This window comes from Macrotis lagotis, chromosome 4 (genome assembly GCF_037893015.1).
Source record: "Macrotis lagotis isolate mMagLag1 chromosome 4, bilby.v1.9.chrom.fasta, whole genome shotgun sequence".
NCBI classification, from domain to species: domain Eukaryota; kingdom Metazoa; phylum Chordata; class Mammalia; order Peramelemorphia; family Peramelidae; genus Macrotis; species Macrotis lagotis.
Genome location: NC_133661.1, coordinates 260,696,481 through 260,706,893, shown reverse-complemented (window position 1 = coordinate 260,706,893; position 10,413 = coordinate 260,696,481).

The window sequence follows — 10,413 nt, the reverse complement described above, 5'->3', positions numbered from 1 at the left end:
CTGCCCCGCGCCGCGCCGCCCCGCCCGCACGCCCGCTCTGGCGCCTCCGGCCCTCACCACGCCCGGCGCCCCCCGGGCCGCCCCTCGGGGCCCGGCCCGCCGCGGCCCTGCCCGCCCGCTCCTCCAGCCCGGGCCGGCATCGCACCTGCGAGAAGCCCCGGGCGCCTGCTCCGCGGGCCCGCCGGGCCGCCCTGCGCTGCTGCAAGATCTGGGCCCGGCCCGGGGCGCGCCTCGCCGCGGCCCCCGGCGCTGGGGACAGCCGCGGCTGCACGAGGGCCGGCCCCGCGCGGGACGGCCCCGCGCACCTGCCCAAGCCGCAGCCCCGGCCCAGGCCCCACCCGCAAGCCTGGCCCGAAGAGGGCCGGGGCCGGGGCCGGGCCGGGGCCGGGCCGGGGGCGGAGGGCAAACCCTGCCTGCCCGCGCGTGTTCCGATCCCACAAGTCAGGTCACCAGACTGGGGAAAGCCTTGAGCGTGGGCTCCCCCGAACCGAACTCAGAAACGGGACCACTAATCGGGACCTGAAGACGGCTGCTCACAGTTGGCTAATTCAGGTTTTAACATTTTTAAATCTGTCTTTCATAGTATTTTTATTTTTTGCTTAAATATTTCCCAATTCCATTTTAATCTGGTTCTAGCCAGGCTGCGGGGGATGTCCCTTATCTGACACTTCAGGCCCGAACCGCTGTCCCCATTCCTTACTACAGAATGCCCCCAATGCACATGTAACACAGGTGACCCACACACACACAGAATGCCCCCAATGCACATGTAATGCAAGTAACCCCTCCCCACACACACAGAATTCCCCCAATGCACATGCAATGCAGGTGACCACACACACACACACACACACAGAATGCCCCCAATGCCTATGTAACACAGGTGACCCCACACACAAATACAGAATGCCCCCAATGCACATGTAATGCAGGTAACCCCCCCCCACACACACAGAATGGTCCCAATGCACATGTAAGGTAGGTAACATACACACACACACACATACACACACACATACACAGAATTTCCCCAATGCACATGTAATGCAGGTAACTCCCACACACACAGAATGCCCCCAATGCACATGTAACACAGGTTACTCCCCACCCCACAGAATGTCCCCAATGCACATGTAATGCAGGTGCCCACACACACACATAGAGAATGCCCCCAATGCACATGTAATGCAGGTAACCCCCACACACACATACACAGAATTTCCCCAATGCACATGTAACACAGGTAACCCCCCTCACAAAGACAGAATGCCCCCAATGTACATGTAATACAGGTAACTGCCCCCACACACAAAATGCCCCCAATGCACATGTAACACAGGTGACCCTCCACACAACACAGAATGCCCCCAATGCACATGTAACACAGGTGACCCACACACAGAGAGAATTCCCCCACTGCACATGTAATACAGGTGACCCCACACACATACAGAATGCCTCCAATGCACATGTAAGACAGGTGACACCCCAACACACACACAGAATGCCCCCAATGCACATGTAATGCAATTAACCCCTCCCCACACACACAGAATGCTCCCAATGCACATGTAACACAGGTAACCCCCCACACACACACACAGAATGCCCCTAATGTCCATGTAATGCAGGTGACCACACACACACACACACACACACACACAGAATTCCCCCAATGCACATGTAACAGGTAACCCCACACACACAGAATGCCCCCAATGCAATGTAACGCAGGTGACCCCACACACACACAGAGAATTCCCACAATGCACATGTAATGCAGGTAACCACACACACACACACACACACACACAGAATGCCCCAATGCACATGTAACACAGGTGACCCCACACACACACATACAGAATGCCCCCAATGCACATGTAAGGCAGGTGACACCCCAACACACACACAGAATGCCCCCAATGCACATGTAACGCAGGTGACCCCCACAGACACACAGAATTCCCCCAATGCACATGTAACACAGGTAACCCCCCCACACACACAGAATGTCCCCACTGCACATGTAACGCAGGTGATCCCCCCCATAAAGACAGAATGCCCCCAATGCACGTGTAACGCAGGTAACTGCCCCCCACACAGAAAATGCCCCCAATACACAGGTAACGCAGATAACCCCCCCACACACAGAATGCCCCCAATCACATGTAATGCAGGTAACCCACACACACACACAGAAAATGGTCCCAATGCACATGTAAGGCAGGTAACATACACACACACACACATAATGCCCCCAATGCACATGTAACACAGGTAACCCCACACACATATGCAGAATTTCCCCAATGCACATGTAATGCAGGTAACGCCACACACACACAGAATGCCCCCAATGCGCATGTAATGCAGGTAACCCCCCCTCACAAAGACAGAATGCCCCCAATGTACATGTAATGCAGGTAACTGCCCCCCTACATACAAAATGCCCCCAATACACATGTAACACAGGTGACCCCACACACACACAGAATGTCCCCACTGCACATGTAACGCAGGTGATCCCCCCCATAAAGACAGAATGCCCCCAATGCACGTGTAACACAGGTAACTGCCCCCCCACACAGAAAATGCCCCCAATACACAGGTAATGCAGATAACCACCCCCACACACAGAATGCCCCCAATCACATGTAATGCAGGTAACCCACACACACACACACACAGAAAATGGTCCCAATGCACATGTAAGGCAGGTAACATACACACACACACACACACATAATGCCCCCAATGCACATGTAATGCAGGTAACCCCCCCTCACAAAGACAGAATGCCCCCAATGTACATGTAATGCAGGTAACTGCCCCCTACATACAAAATGCCCCCAATACACATGTAACACAGGTGACCCCACACACATACAGAATGCCCCCAATCACATGTAACGCAGGTAACCCCCCACAATGCACATGTGACACAAGTAACCCCACACACACATATGCAGAATTTCCCCAATGCACATGTAACACAGGTAACTCCCACACACACAGAATGCCCCCAATGCACATGTAACACAGGTGATCCCCCCCATAAAGACAGAATGCTCCCAATGTACATGTAATGCAGGTAACTGCCCCCACACACACAAAATGCCCCCAATAGACAGGTAATGCAGGTAACCCCACACACACACACAGAATGCCCCCAATCACATATAACACAGGTAACCCCTACACATACAGAATGCCCCCAATGCACATGTAATGCAGGTAACCCCCCCGACACACAGAATGGTCCCAATGCACATGTAAGGCAGGTAACACACACACACACACACACACATAATGCCCCCAATGCACATGTAATGCAGGTGACACCCCAACACACACAGAATGCCCCCAATGCACATGTAACACAGGTAACCACACACACAGACACACACAATGCTCAACCATAGAGTAATAGTCACACTGATAGCCCTACGGAATAACGACATAAACTTCAGAAACACAATTGACAGAAATATGCGTGGTTTGCAAATATATCAGTGTTAAGTGCACAATTCAAATAAACTTGAAGAAAATCATAAAATGGAACTATATTCAAAACATAGCATATTGATCACACATGACTCCCCAGAGGAGGATACTTCATCCTGCCCTCTTCTTTCTAGAAGAATATTCCCTCTTCCCCTCACCAGACCCCACTCCTTCCTGCCTGAGGTAGGTTTGGAACAAACCATTTCTTGCCTTATAACCACAATGCTGCCAGGTGCTCAGCCTCCCAGCTTCCTTGACACACACTTCCTTCTTGAAGTCTGTCAAGACACATCAACATCACCTACATCAAGGTCAGACCCTCAAGAGATCACCTTTCAATCTCGTAATCCCTTGTCTTCCTCATCATACCTCTCCTGCTCTGGATTCATAGTTTCATCAGTAGTTAACAAAATGTCTTTTACTTTTCACGTTCCAGTGATACTAACCCTTTGCTGGGTGAGAACAAGGTAAGGCAAGGCAATGGGGTTAAGTGACCTGCCTAAAGTCACACAGCTAAGTATTAGGTATCTAAGTCAAACTTGAACTCGAGTGCTGAATTTGGGCCAGTGCTCTATCCACTGGACCACCTAGCTACCCCTCAGGTAAGAAAAAACATCCCTCTGCCTATGCTATTTACATCATCATTCTCAGCCACCACAATCGATCCTACTACTGTGCCACTAGTAATGTGCCTAAATCTTCCCCTCTGCCCTCTAAAATATTTGCTTCATAATTAACAAACACTTCCATCTTTAAACTTCTTCCTCTAGCAATCCTATTTTTTGGCAGTCATTGAGACCTGACTTCCTAGAGATGACAATGTATGAGATCATACTTTTTTTTTTATCATTCTTTCTTATACAGTCTGTAGCTTTTCTTATTCTATCCTCCACATCTCCCAATCAATGGTGATGGTGAATCAGAATACTATTTGCTTTCCATTACAACTTGCAGGATTTCCCTCTGTTGCTATTACTATCAACTTCTTTGAGGTTCATCCTAATTAAATTTATCACCTAATTTGTTACTCAGTAGATATTATTCACCTTTCCTATTTCTTCAGTCCTCCCATAGAACCCTTTTCCCCCTCACTGTTTTAATCTAAAAAACTTCTACTCTACTTCATTTAAAGAAAAAAAATGAAGTTATTATGAGCTTTTTCTCTTATTCTCATCTCACATTCTTCCAAACTCTGATGGAAATGACCTTTATTGACAAAACCATCCTCCTCCTCCTCCTCCCCCTCCCCCTCCTCCTCCTTCTTCACTCTCTCTCTCTCTCTCTCTCTATATATATATATATATATATATATATATATCATATTGATATCATCTCCTTCCATCCTCTATATTTCCCCCACTATCATCTCCAGTATCTCTGATCCATCCCTATCTACAAGTTCCTTTTTGCCTATAAACCCAATTCTCATTATTTTCCTTATTATCAGAAAAAAAAACTGATAATTTCCTACTATTCCACTGTGATTGATCCCCAAAGTTCTGTCCCCTTATTCACTGTTCTCTCTACAAAATCTATTTTGGTCATCTCATTTACCAGTCTTTTGCCATAATAGTGATGCTCTGAATATTTTTATGTATAATAAATTTTTTATCTTTGGGCTCTTTGAGATATATGCCCAGGAGCAATGTTGCTAGATCAAAGGTTATATATAGTTTAGTGATATTTGGACTGTAGTTTCACAGTTTCCACAATAGTTGTGCTAGTTCTCAGCACTATCAACATTGCTTCTTGTCTACCCATATTTCCTCCTACCATTGACACTTCCCTCATTTGTCATCTAGGTCAATATGAAGAGAATATGTTATGATATGGAACCTCAGGGTTATTTTAATTTTATTACTAGTATTGAGAGCATTTCTTTTGGCAAGACTGTTCATATCCTTTTACCACAAGGGAATGGTTATGTATTTCAGTTAGGTATCAGACTTTCCCTTCTAATTTTATTGATTTCATTTGTGCAAAAACTTTTTTAATTTTTATGTACTCGAAATTGGGGTTTTTTTTTTGTTTTTTGCAAGGCAATGGGGTTAAGTGGCTTGCCCAAGTGTCTAAGTGTCTGAGGTCACATTTGAACTCAGGTCCTCCTGACTCCAGGGCCAGTGCTCTATCCACTGCACCACCTAGCCACCCTGTCCTTTTCACTTTTAATGATCACCTCTATCCTTTATTTGGTCAAGAATTCTCTCCTTATCCATAATTATGAATATTCTTACTTCTGTGTCATGATGTAGCCTTTTCTATATTTTATATTTGGTCATGTAATAATTTGAAATTTATTGTGGTATGCCATGCATTGTATCTTCACTGAGAACAAAAGGCAAAAGAGAAGGGATGAAGGTCCAAAGTAGGAAGATGGCTGTCTTTCTATGGCTATGTGACTAGTTTTTTGAGAAATCATTTCAGTAAGATTTGGTATAGAAAATTCTGCTCTAGCTTTTAGTATTGCCTGCTGAACCACCCCATAGATATATGACACCATAATGTATGAAGCACTTACTGACAATCCTGAGAAAAATTGCCCTGTTAAATGATGTCTGCAGTATGCTTAAAAGTCCAGTTACTGGTTAAGGAGAGTTGAATTAAATCAGAAATACAGGTCATGAACAAACCTAATGGGATCTTTGTGAAACCCACTATGAACTATCTAAGAAAAGTGAGTACTGGGAAATTCAGAGATGTTTCTCAAAATTCAGGTCACAAAGGCAAGCTCTGTCAGAACAGAACCAATAAATTTTCCAAGATATTCGTGAGTCAGATTCTACTATTTGTTCTTTCCCTTAATTACTCCAACTAATAATAATACCCAAAGATCCCAAGGAGTAGATCAGGAAGAAAATCTAATAAATAAATCTAATAGATAATTATCTAATAGACTGCTCCTCCACCAGTCACTGTCTCAGAATACTTGGAAACCAAGGAAAACTGAGGAAACAGTTTGAACATAACTTGGATTTGGGAAACATTGTGTCTATAAGGGCAAATTAGAGAATGATCTTCATTACTGCATTCCTAAAACATCATCTTAGACTTGAGATAGGTAAGTCCTCCCTTGAGATAGATGTAGCATTCTTCAACTTCAACAATCCAGAGGTCTCGGATGACTATAGAGCATATTCTTTTTTTTTTTTTTAGGTTTTTGCAAGGCAAACGGGGTTAAGTGGTTTGCCCAAGGCCACACGGCTAGGTAATTATTAAGTGTCTGAGACTGTATTTGAACCCAGGTACTCCTGACTCCAGGGCCAGTGCTCTATCCACTACGCCACATAGCCGTTCCTTTAGAGCATATTCTTCAAAACATTTGTGTAGTCCCTTATCCAAAGGATTCTTGTTCCTTTTCTAGTAGGGATGCTAATTTACCACCATACTAACCCATTCAGAAATAATTTCTAAATGCTGTGTTATAAGTAATATAACAAGAGAAATCACTCACCTTTCCTTTCCAAATTATCTTTATAAACCTAAACACTAATTTATTTGGTAACTGATTGACATAAGGACTGAAGGTTGAGAATGATTACAAGATGGCCAAGCAAGATAATTGGAAGGAGGGTTATGCGTTCAACAGAATTAGAGAAGTATGGAGGAAAGAATGATTCTTTCTTGAGGAGAATCAATGAGTATTTATTAAACATTAACTGGGGATGAGGCCCAATACTAAATCCTGAGATTCCAAAAATCAAAAGGGAAACAGTTCCTGCCCTCAAAGCTGTTAAAGACGTTTATGGAGGGCTGCTAGGTGGCGCAGTGGATAGAGCACCGGCCCTGGAGTCAGGAGTATGTGAGTTCAAATCTGGCCTCAGACACTTAATAATTACCTAGCTGTGTGGCCTTGGGCAAGCTACTTAACCCCCATTGCCTTGCAAAAACCTACAAAAGAAAATGTGTATGGGACATCCATGTAGAGTTGACTAGCAGGAATTGATGATTGGGGGATTAGGGCTGCATATGTAGTTTGGGAAGTCAACTGCCTGCATAGAGATATTCCTGTCATACTCTCTCTTTTTTCATCCATATTAAATATAGATGTTAGAATAAGCTATCCAAATGCTGTTTACATTTTTTTTGAGAACTTACAATAGGTTCCTTTTTGCCTCAACTAAGTATTTAACTGATCCTCTGTTACTAAGAATCACCTAACTCTTATCCCAAACTCTGGAGTATTTCAGGTTTGTTTTGGGGTTTTTTTGCAAGGCGAATAGGGTTAAGTAGCTTGCCCAAGGCCACACAGGTAGGTAATTATTAAGTGTCTGAGGCCGAATTTGAACTCAGTACTCCTGACTCCAGGGCCGATGCTCTATCCACTGTGCAACCTAGCCACCCCTCCAACCCTGGATTTAAAAAATAACTGAAGTGCTGAGAAGTTAACTTGGCCCAAGGTCATTTTTTACTTTTTTTTTTTTTTTTTTTTTTTTTTTTAGGCTTTTGCAAGGCAGTGGGGTTAAGTGGCTTGCCCAAAGGCCACACGGCTAGGTAATTATTAAGTGTCTGAGGTCACATCTGAACTCAGGTACTCCCGACTCCAGGGCTGGTGCTTTATCCACTGCGCCACCTAGCTGCCCCTTATAAATATTTTTGACTGATTTTTGAGAGCTATAATTTTGAATTATGGATGGATGAATAGTACCAGATTTACACCATGCATTTTTGTCATGACTCTGAGAGCATTTTTTTTTAGTTTTTTTTTGTAAGGCAAACGGGGTTAAGTGGCTTGCCCAAGGCCACACAGCTAGATATTTATTAAGTATCTGGGACCAGATTTGAATCCAGGTACTCCTGACTCCAGGGCCAGTGCTTTATCCACTACGCCACCTAGCCACCCCCATCTGAGAGCATTTTTGTCAAATAATTCAAATAAAACATTCCCATATGTTACCAAGATAAGCTGACATAACCTAAAATAAATACAACCACTAACTGCAAGTTTTTCAGAAGTAATTTTATTTTTAACGATGGAATTATTGCTACTGGTTGTAATTTTCTCAATTTGAGCCCATATTCAGTTTTTTTGGTGTAGAAAGCATATCTTAATACTTCCTCTGGCAAAAACTAAATATGGACAGTCAAAAAACCAAAAATACGATTAGGTTTTACTATTTTCTTCAAAGAAAACATTAGTATGATTGTGCTTTTCCAAACACCTTGTATCTATAGAACAGTTTGTTCTCTTCCCCAACTAGTCTATCTATGTGGGAGTATCAGTCCCATTTCAGAGAAAGCTAACAGATAATATAACTATCACTTTCCACCCCCAAAAAGACATGTGTTCCTAAAAAAATATAATCAAACCTAAAATAATTGCCAAGGAAGCCTTATCTGAGTCCTAAATATGCCTAAATTGGCCTGAATTAATTTCTATTTTTTCACTACTATATCTATTGTTATTGTCCTGCAATCCATTTATTATAAAAGTGATATATTGAATGGCTGCTTTCCTGGGTATTCCAGGCTGTATCCGACCTATTAGTTAAGGTATTTCTATTTCAAGGTGTCCCTAAATAGAACTACTTTGCCCATTAGCTTATCAGTAGCTGACCTAGCTAGCTACTTTCTTCTCTTTCCTAGGACTCTCAAGGTGGAGCCGTTCCATTTTCTTGATGTATAATAAACTAGCACTTGGGTGGCACTTCATTTGTCACAGCCTTTTATTTTATGGGGCAGCTAGATGGCACAGTGGATACTGTGAACTCTTGTCAACCTCTCTCAGCTTCAGTTTTCTGATCCATAAAATGGGGATAATAGCATTGAACTCATTGGTATATTATGAGAATCAAATGTGTGCAAAGTGCTTTGCAAACCTTAAAATTTTAAATAAATGCTATCATTATTATTATTTTATCCCACAAAACCAATAATAGACTGCCAGTAAAAGGTACAATATATGTAGTTCAGTATAGTTTAAATGGGCTAACCAATGTTGAAAGTCAATGATAACAGTTGCAAAATTACATTTGTTGGGGTGGCTAGGTGGCGTAGTGGATAAAGCACCGGCCTTGGAGTCAGGAGTACTTGGGTTCAAATCTGGTCTCAGACACTTAATGAAAATGAGAGAATTGTTTCATGAAGACTTGATAAAATAAAATTTTTTAAAAAATTACATTTATTCTAAATAAGATCCATGACCCACATCCCAAAGCTTAAAAAAATAATTTCCTAGAAGAATCATCATGGTCTTCAGAGGCACTAAATCTAAATAAAGTACATTATTTTTCAGCTAGGACAAGGAAGATGAAAAATTGGAAAGTAGATCAAATATGAAAGAAATCAAAGCTAGAATCTTTGATTTCAATTAAGTGGAAGAGTCATCTATTTGAAAATTAGCTGGTTATGGAGGTAATCTGAATTTCTGTGCTTAAGTGCACACAAGATTACGGATGTAATAAAGATCCTTCTTCTAACTTTTATACAGATTTTACTCTTCTACTTTTTTTTAAACTGTGATAGCTTATTATTGTTCTCCAACCCTTTCAGTACAGATAAGACAATTAAGGCCCAGTAAATTTAAGGAATTTACTTAAGATAACAGAGCAGGACAGCAGCAGAGATGAAATAAAAACTCAGAACACTTGATTCTTTAGTTTTTTGAATTTAGGCCATGGGAAGAGCAATGGATGTGAAGTAAGAAAAAATAGCTCTATTATTGCCTCTGGGCTTTAATTCCTTTTTTTTGGTTAAAGATGATGTTGGACAAGATGGCCTCTGAGGTCTCTTCTAGATCTACATCTGGTGATTCTTTTTTTTTTAAAGGTTTTTGCAAGGCAATGGGGTTAAGTGGCTTGCCCAAGGCCACACAGCTAGGTAATCATTAAGTGTCTGAGGTCGGATTTGAACTCAGGTACTTCCGACTCCAGGGCTAGTGCTCTATCCACTGAGCCACCTAGCGGCCCC